We start from the raw sequence: 10,034 nt of genomic DNA on the forward strand, positions 1-10,034 counted from the left end.
AAAATGTGTCTGAGCTTCGTAGTTTCCTAGTTTTAGTCTATTACTACTGAAGGTTCGTGGAGGGATTTTTTTATTGCATTTTTTCTGACGAAGTTACTAAGTAAGAATGCTCCGTTTGTTTAGTCTGAGGCACAGTAGTCTAGTTTTGATAAGCTCAAGTCCGTTCTGACACAAGCTCCTATTCTAGTTCAATCGAAATCGAGGCGAGAGTTTATGGTATACAGTAATGCGTCACACATTGGGCTAGGATATGTTTTGATGAAGACGGTAAATTGGTCGCTTACGCATCGCGATAACTTAAGACACATGAGGGTAACTACCCTACACATGATCTTGAGCTGGCTACTGTCGTGTTTGCTCTGAAAATCTGGAGGCACTATCTATATTGTGAGAGGTGTATTATTTACACCGATCACAAGAGCCTCAAATATTTGTTAACTAAAAATGAGTTAAACCTTCACCCTGGTAAGGCTAATGTGGTAGTTGATGCCCTTAGCTGTAGAGCGATGACAAATTTGAAAGCAATGTTAGCTCGTCTGAGTTTGATTGATGATGGTGGGTTGTTAGCTGAATTACAGGTTAAACCGACTTGGGTTGAGTAGATTCAAGCTAAATAGTTGAACAAGGAGTCCTTAGTTCAACGACTACAATAGGTTGGTTCAAACGAAACTTCTGATTTCAGCTTGAACAGTGATAAGGTCTTGTGTTTCAGAGGCTGGATTTGTGAACCTGATGATAAAGAGTTAAGGCAATCGATCCTACAGGAGGCACATAGTAGTCCCTATGTTATGCATCCTGGTAGGAACAAAATGTATCGGGACCTCCACAAACTCTATTGGTGGCTCGAACTTAAATGAGAGGTAGTTGCTTTTGTGTCCCACTGTCTGACGTGCCAGAGGTTAAGGTTGAACATCAGTTGCCCTCCAGTTTGCTTCAGCCAATTAAGATTTCTCAGTGGAAGTAAGAGAGGGTAATGATGGAATTTGTTAATGGGTTTCCTTTAACCCCTACTAAGAAAGACTCAGTTTAGGTCATCGTTGATCAATTGACCAAATCCACTCACTTCATTCCTATCAGAACCGATTATTCTCTACCGAAGTTAGCCAAGTTGTATATTGATGAAATTGTAAGACTGTACGAGATTCTAATCTCAATTATCTCTGATGGAGATTAGTGATTTACGTCTCAGTTCTGGAAGAAACTTCATGAGACTTTAGGCACTTGACTTAATTTCAATACTGCATATCATGCTCAAATCGACAGACAGTCTGAGCAGGTTATTCAGATTCTAGAGGACACGAGGTTGTGTAATAGATTTCTGGGGAAGTTAGAAGGATTATCTATTGTTGGCTGAGTTTTCATACAATAACAGCCTTTAGTCTAGTATTCAGATGGCACCCTACGAGGCCTTGTATAGTCGTAAGTGTCGTACTCCTCTATGTTGGACAGAATTAAGTGAACACTGAGTTTTGGGTTCCGAGCTAGTTTTTAAAACTAAGAACACTATGAAATTGATTCGAGATCGACTGAAAGCTACCTCTGATTGACAGAAGTCTTATGCTAATTTTAAAAAAATGATATAGAGTTTTCTTAGATGATCAGGTGTTTCTGAAGGTATCACCGTGGAAAAAGGTTATCCGATTTGGACGCAAGGGCAAGCTAAGCCTGAGGTTCATTGGGCCTTACCGTATTTTGAAGCATGTTGAACCGATTGCGTATCAGTTAGAATTATCACCGGAGCTAGAGCAAATTCATGATATGTTTCATCTCTCAATATTGAGACGGTATCGGTCCGATCTATCGTATATTCTTCTTGCGGACGGGATCAAGTTGTGACTCAATTTAACATTCGAGGGGAACTGATTTAGATTATAGATCATAATGTTAAGGTATTAAGGAAGAAAAATGTTCCCCTGGTTAAGGTTTTGCGACGGAATCATTGCATTGAGAAAGCTACGTGGGAACCCGAAGAATCGATGCGATAACAATATCAGAATTTATTTGCTTCAGGTAAATTTTGAGGCCAAAATTTCTTTTAGGGAAGAGAGTTGTAATGCCCCAAAATTTTAAGGTTTGACTGTTAAATTCTGTTATAATTAAATCTTTGTATTTGTAGTTTTGTGCTCTGCTTATGTGATTGAGTTTGGGAGTTCGAGTCGCATCTATAGGAATTTTCTTATTTTAATTTAAGCCAACTACTACCTTTGAATGACACATTTAAGTTTAATTCTGTGTAAATTTGTGTTAAGAATAAGCCTATTGGCTCACTAGTTAAGCATCTATATTCCACTAGGTTCCGTGATCGAATCCCAGAGTATACGATAGAGAAATATTTTTGCTAAATGTCAAAAGGCTGGTTGGTGGTTAGCTTAAATCATTCTGAATTAGTTATATCGTTTTTTCCTTTTCTAGTTCTTTTTTTTCTTCTTCTTCTTCTTTTTTATCTTTTTGCTTGTTTCTATACTTGATTTTACGTTAATTAGGAATTCTTTCATTGCTTGTTACGTTGATTGCGCGATTGTAGTGTAAGTTCCGTCGTTATCTCCTTTAGGTTCTATGAGTTTCGTCTTTTTATCGTTTATTCTATTGAAATGGGATTTTGCTCGTTTTACTTAAATGGTCTGTTTAAACGCTTGATTGATTACTTTTTAGGTGAGGATCTTACGAGAGACGCTCCTTCGTCCCATTAGTCTGCCTTTTTATATTACATTCAAGATAAGTGTGCGAAATTGAGTTGGGGTTTTGTTAAAACTTTCAACATAATTTTGACGATATGTTGAGCTTAGCAATGAATTGAGAATGATGGTGTAATTGATTCTTGGATGGTCATATTAGGTTTAAAGATTCTCCTACTTCATTTCTGCATCAAAACTACTTCAGGTGCGTACCGAAAACATTAAATTCTGTGAATTCCAAATGCCAAAAATTGTGGTAGTCGACGCCACACGGCTAAGCACATGGATGTCTGTCCAAGCTGTGCGAGGCACATGAATGTGTGCCAGGCCGTGTAGGTGGCCGTGTAACTCACTGTTCATCAATTTGGAGCCATATGGGCAAGGCACACTAGTGTGTGTTCACACAGGCAAGGACACAGGCGTGTGTCTAGGCCGTGTAACTCCCTGTTTGTGACTTAGGACCACACGACCAGGGACATCGGCATGTGCCCAGGTCGTGTAAGTCACACAGGCAAGGACACGAACAAGGACATGGAGTGTTTCCAAGCCGTGTAACTCACTGTTTATGTTTTAGAACCACGCGGACAGAGGACATAGGCATATGCCCAGAGCATGTAAGCCACAAGGCCAAGGACATGGGTGTGTGTCCAGGCCGTGTGGCATATAAATAGGGCTCGAATCCAATTTTTGAGGCCGTAAGTGTTTCCCAACGCTTATTGATCTCCCCAATGTATGAATGATCTGAATTTGATTGTACAAGAACTCTCTGATGCTCTGTGACTGACATATGAATAACATAAATGTATATGTACTGTGATAGTTTTCTGAAATTGAACTGTACTATCTAATCGTGAAATAATTTAGAATGAATGAACATATATTGTGGATATTTGTATTCTACATTTGCATGGGTTGGGATATTATGAAGAAGGAAGTAATCTGCTCTGAATTAGTGGCTAAGCCACAATGCGTATAATTCTGAATCTGGTGCTTTGTCGCATTTCAATCTAGCAGCTAAGCTGCGTCTCTGTAAATATGTCAGAGAGACACTCTATGGTGTATAGGGTTGGTTGGGCATTGAATGCCCTTAATGGTGTGTCGGGATGGCCAAAGACGGTGTGTAGAGGATGAGGGTTGGAATATCTTCATCTGAATCTGACCTGTTCTATTTCTGAAACTGAAATTGCTTCTGCATATGCAATTGATCTGTTCTGAATCTGAATTGAAATCGCTTCTGTTACCAAATTGAATCTTGGGATTTGGGAACTATCTGATAAATGTGTTCTAAATGAATAAACGTCTTTTACGTAGTAAGTTCACAACTTATTTTGTTTTTGATTGAATTTCAGGAGGTTTTCAAACTTGAACGGGTTGGCGCCGTGAAAGCTCGGTCAAGCTATTATCCTTCCTTTAAATACTACTGTTAGGGATTTCAGTATTCTATGATGTTATGATGTTTGGGAAGATTATATACTTATTTAATCGTTCTGTTTGATATTATATGCTGAATGGTTATTTTGACTACGTTATAAAAGCGGTATGTTTAATGTCAATGATGTAACCCTCTAGACTTGGTCTAGACGTCTAGGCTGGATTTTGGGTGTTATAGGTATAATTCTTACTCGTTCCTCTTCTTTCTTGTAATCTTTTCATTCTTAATTTAATGTTATTTTTAGGTTTTAACTAATAAAATCATCCAGTCGGCCTTAAATTTAACTTCTCCCCTTAATTCCTTTTTTGATGACATAGGAGTAGATTAAATGAATTGTTTCAAAAAAAATTTGTTAGAAAATATATTATTTTCTTAATATAATAAAACATATTATTTTAATAAAATTACTAGTATGTGATTTTTTTATTTGATTGTATTACATTTTATAATTTTGTAAAAGGGTTCAATTTATTATTTCACCTAGGGCCTAAAAAATGTCAAGAACGGGCCTAGAAAGGGATGATAGATGACAAGGTTTAATCCTGTGTGATTTAGGTGCCAAAATCACATAAATGGTTAATGAATATGTCAACTGAAAGAAAAATATATATATGGATAAGAAAATCGGGTCATTAATTTTGACAGTGAATTAATTTTAATTGTTTTGTGAAACATTAATTTTATTTTTAATCTATGGGTCAAAATTATTTGGTTATTTTAAGGAGTTAATTTATATTATATATTAGTTTTATTTTTGTGTGATGCAAAATTCAATTGCAAATATTATTTTTGTAATATTTTTATGATATTAGTTTTTGTTTGGCATTTTTAAGGATTTTTTAAAAATCATTAATAAATTGAAAACGAGATGTAATTAGAAAATATATTTAAAAACATTAATCTAATTTAGAATAAGTGTAACACCCCAAACCCAGCTTAGACGTTATGACCGAATCTGGAAATGTTACGTAAATAGTTATAAATCTAACTTTCACTTTTTTTAAAAAAAAAATGTCGTGAACCTTTGCTATTTAAAAGCCCATTTTGTTTGAAAATGTTTGTCATGCTTAAAAGTTAAACTGTTAATTTTTTACAATTTCTAAATACATCGAATAATTTGCAGCGGAAGTTCTTAAGATGTTATATTTTAGAAAAACCGAGTTTGTTTTCTTAAAAACAGTTGACTGGAGAAACATAGCCGTTTTTCGAAAAACTGTTTTATCAAATGTCATGCCACATCCAAAATAAAGTCCAAACCCAAAAATAATCCCACATGTCCAGAGAGTCCAAAAATTACAAAACACTTAAACCAGAAATTTTAATTAAGTTTAATCAATTTACGGAGGAATGAACACTACCGAGATCCCGTCGCACCGACCCATCTAAGTATGAGGGTATTAGACAAACAGAGAGTGAGTTTTTATAACTCAATGTATAACTTGAAAGAAAACAAATTTCAAACTTAATCATATGGTAAAACAGATACAACCATACACCTTATACAGAATCATATCAGAGTAGTACAGAATGCAAATATATGTTTAATCCTACCCCCATCCTCTACACACCAACTCTGGCCATCCCAACACACCATGTGGGTATAAAGCACTCACCCAGCCCTACACACCATTTAGTGTCCTTACGACACTTTTCAGAATAATGCAACATTGCTGCCAGTATAGCGGCGAGATATCGCCTCACATAAAACACTTCCTCCACATAATATATGTCCCACCCCAATAATCAAATATAAACAGATGCCAGAATTTACATATCATACATGCTTGTATAACAGATGCAGAACATACTTATTACATAACAAATCACACATATTAAACATTATTTACGTCAAGTTTCATACTAACAGATTAACAGAATTCATGCTTAACAACTTATATAATCACATACCAACCCCACAGAAGGCTCACGGTCAATCAGGACGACGTGTATGGCCCTAGGAAAAAATTTTAAATTTTGGGCCCATATGCCCATGTAGCCCACACGACCTAAATTGCTTGCCCGTATGGCCCACACTACCTGGCATACGGTCCAAAATGGCCTAGACTGTGTGTTTCACACGACCTATCACAAGGTCGTGTGTCGCATACAACCGTGTGGCGTCGACAGGCCCCAATTTCGACTTTTGTCGTTTGCTATTTTTCGAATTTCTCGTTACACACTTGATTCGATTTTGTTACAACTGCACCTATGGAGTAAACAGTACCTAAAAATCAATAATAAATCGCCCAAAATCAATCCCAATTCCTTAATTTTTATCAAGTATCCACTCAACTACAACGCAACCATAAGCAATTTCAACAAAAATATTGCAATCATAACTGTTCAAATACTTACCTACATCCACGGTAGCCCCTAAACAACTAATTCGCAACAGGAGAATCTCAGATTTCTTGAATATCACTTTGCAACAATAACACATGGAGTCAACTTACACTTCAAACAGAGTAATAAAACATTAAAAAAACTCCTACCAATTCCACAGAAAACTTTTACTTATGAACACTTAGAGAATTACTATTGCAAAAGAGAGTAGAACCAAGCCCCACAATACCAGAACGCAACACCCAAGCCCCAAGAATCAATTGATCAAAGTAATAAAACGGCAACAATAAGGTAGCAAAATCAAGTGCTAATTTCACGTGGAGCAATTTTGGGTAGGAAATTAAATGAAAGAGCACGAAAAAGGAAAAGGAAAAGATGAAGGAAGAAGAAAATGGGAAGCAAGAAAGGAACGTGCAAATAGGGAAGGGAGTTAAAGGTTTGATGGGATTTTTTTAAAAAACAAATAAATGATAAAAAAATAAAATCAGATAAATAAAATAAAACCAACCCACCCACTAATTCCTATCTTATTACTCAGAAAAACCAATTTAAAATAAACTCAACCACTAACTAACCACTAAGTCAAACAAACAAAACTATAACAATGTCACATCCCAAAAACTGGATTAGCAGAAATTGAGTTAGTGAAACCACAAGTGGTCACGTCCTAATTTTTAAATTAAAAATTGTGAAATTTTTATCAAGTGATTTAAGTTGGTTCAACGGTTAAGTGTTTTGGATGTGTGTCTAAGGTCATGTGTTCAAATTTCTTTCTCTTTAAAATTTTTGTTATTTTTTTCCTAACCTTATCCTTAAATCATCTAGCATAAATAATATCTTCACTCAATTATTAGTAAAAATGAGCTATTGGTTCAATAGTTAAGTTTCAATATATCCTCTAGTCTTGTGTTCGAGTCTTTGTGTAAGTAATATGAAAATATTTTTATTTCCATGCACTGTGCAGGTCATATAGATGAGTTTGAGTCAATACCAAATAATCTGATTGGTTATCAAGAAATCTAGGTAATGGGATATTGTTTTTTTATAAAAAAAAGTGATAATAATAACTATTTAATTAGTTTCCCCAAAAGTCTCCAGTCCCCTCTCACGTTGCTACGCACTTCTACCATTATTCTTATTTTATTTTATTTTTAAATTTCTTCTCTCTTTCTGTCTCTTTCAATTTTGTTTTTTCTTTTTGGAATTTTAGTAAATGATTTTTTTTAGTTTCATTAATTCTTTTCTTTTTCTTTCTTTAGAAATTGTTCTGTAATTCTTCAATTATTGATATTCGTTAATCCGTTTACCATTTCTGTCAAGGAATTTCTCTGTTGCAATATCAAGTTTTGATGTAAGTAAAATTGTTTCGTGGATTTATGAAGTGGGAATGTGAAGTTTTAATTTTGTGGTCTAATTGATTGTTAAAGGGTTAAATATTGGTTTTGATTGATTTTGTTTTCGTAATAGGTGAAGTTCGCGAGATGATTAAATCCTCCAATGATCTAAGTTTGTTAGGAACTATCATTTCTTCCAAGGGTAAGTGACTAATCACAACTGATAGAGGTTGATTTTGCTGTAGGGTAGTTCAATTGTCGACATTGGTTTTTGAATTTGTGTTTCGGGTTTGGTAAAATCATGTTAATTAATTTGTATGAATTTTCAATTTAGGGTTTTGGAATTCTTATCGTGATTTTTACTTCAGAAATCAATAAGGTGTGTAACAAAAACTCGAGAAATCAACAATCGACGAAAGTAGAAATTGGGACTGTCGACGTCACACGACCATGTAGGCCACACGAGCATATGGTAGGCCATGTGGGCTACATGGGCGTGTGGTAGGCTGTGTGGGCACATGGGCTGGCCTTTTGGGCCGTATGGATCATACGGGCATGTGGGCCCATTTTTTGAAAAATTCTCATTTTGGTCCATTTTATTTCGTGAACTGTATTTAGCCTCTCCGTAGGGTTAGAATCGCTTAATTAAGACCTGAAAACAAGGTATTGATTAATATGATTCTGTGTTGATGTGTTTAAGGTATTTGTAATATATATATTTGCATGTTATGATACTGATAGTTCTGATGGTATGTTCTAATTCACTAGGTTTGTATAAGTTTGTATAATGTATGATTTTGTTAATTTATATTTCTAAATCTGTTATGTAACCATGTATGTGATTTCATGGCAGAACTAATGTGTTTCTAAAAGGTTTAATAAATCTATTTTGTAGAGCATGGACTTCCATGCCATCTGTTTCTATTCCTGTACGTCAGCATGTCACATGCTCACCATTCTGATTTTGTACATGCATGCCATGACACATTGCATGGGGTTTGAGATAATGTTAAAGGAGGAAGATTCTATATTGCAGTTAAATAATCTGCGTATTTGGCGGCTTGACCAAATATATTTGATTTGACAGTTTAACTACATATTGATAAGCCATCGGTGCGGGCAACCTGGGGTGGCGGGTCATTGTTGTCGGGCAACCTGGGATGACTTTATTGGTGTGTTTTGGATGGATGAGTTCAGGGAAGAACTCTATTGTGGTGTGTACCAGAGTTGGGTAGGACATTTTCTGAAAAATCTATATTATGATTTTTTTGAAAAATACCGCATTGGCATAAGCATGCATACTTAATTATGTTTGACAGATCGTTATGAAATTTTCTATGATTTTCTATTTTGTATATCGTAACGTGTACGATCTCAATTTGAATTTTAGTTATACATTGAGCTCTATAGCTTATGCCTTTGTTGTATTTCTGACATTTTAGGTAATCTGTAAAATTAGAATGGGAAGGTGTGCGGGAGCTCGGATGGTTTTATCAATTAAATTAAAATTGGTGATTTTCATAATTATTTATTTTAGAAATTTGGTGACTGTAATTTGTTTTTTGGTTTGTTTTGGTTTTCATTTAATTTTTTTATATTGATATTTGCGAATGTGATAACGCAAAACCTAGCGGGTTAAAATTTAAATTTCGATTTTTACAATTAAAACTCCAGAAGTTTTTCCACTGCAAATTAAGTAACTCTTAATTGTTTTTCTGTAAACAAATAATTTATTTTGAAAATACGTTAACCTTAACCGAAAAAGATTTATCCAAAATTGATAATTTCAAAACAAACGAAACTGAATTAAATTTCTAGGCTTGAAATAAGTGTTTTCGGGTTTAAGTTTTCCTAAACATGTGTGAAAGTTTTGTCAATTATTATGTTTTCGAAACGCACTTTGAGTTTGATCGAGACGAAAGTTTTTAAACAAATAATTTTTTTTCAAAATACGTTAAACTTAACCGAAAAAGATTTATCCGAAATTGCTAATTTCGAAACAAATGAAACTGAATTAAATTTTTGGGTTTGGAATAAGTGTTTTCGAGTTTAAGCTTTCCTAAACATGTGTGAAGTTTTTTCAAGTTTTATGTTTTCGAAGCGCACTATGAGTTTGATCGAGACAAAAGTTTTTAAATAAACTAAGTAATTTCTCCAAATTCAGCCATAACATCTAGGCTGAGTTTGGGATGTTATAAGCAAAATCTTCCTACCTTACTCCAAGACTCAAAGACTAGTGCCCGAACAAAC

At 34.8% G+C, this 10,034-nt stretch overlaps 2 long non-coding RNA genes across 2 annotated transcripts; one reads left to right on the top strand and one right to left on the bottom strand.

The window, feature by feature from the left end:
- Positions 1 to 5,865: 5,865 nt before the first annotated feature.
- Positions 5,866 to 6,887, bottom strand: LOC128294199 (uncharacterized). The gene is made up of 2 exons (XR_008284502.1): positions 6,463 to 6,887; positions 5,866 to 6,331 (listed from the first exon to the last, which is right to left on the bottom strand). It is a non-coding gene; the product is annotated as an uncharacterized LOC128294199 (long non-coding RNA).
- Positions 6,888 to 7,663: 776 nt separating this feature from the next.
- On the top strand, positions 7,664 to 8,920 carry LOC128293996 (uncharacterized). Its single transcript, XR_008284163.1, has 3 exons — positions 7,664 to 7,801; positions 7,918 to 7,986; positions 8,872 to 8,920. It is a non-coding gene; the product is annotated as an uncharacterized LOC128293996 (long non-coding RNA).
- The last annotated feature ends 1,114 nt before the right edge of the window (positions 8,921 to 10,034 follow it).

The sequence above is a fragment of the Gossypium arboreum genome, chromosome 6 (assembly GCF_025698485.1).
Source record: "Gossypium arboreum isolate Shixiya-1 chromosome 6, ASM2569848v2, whole genome shotgun sequence".
NCBI classification, from domain to species: domain Eukaryota; kingdom Viridiplantae; phylum Streptophyta; class Magnoliopsida; order Malvales; family Malvaceae; genus Gossypium; species Gossypium arboreum.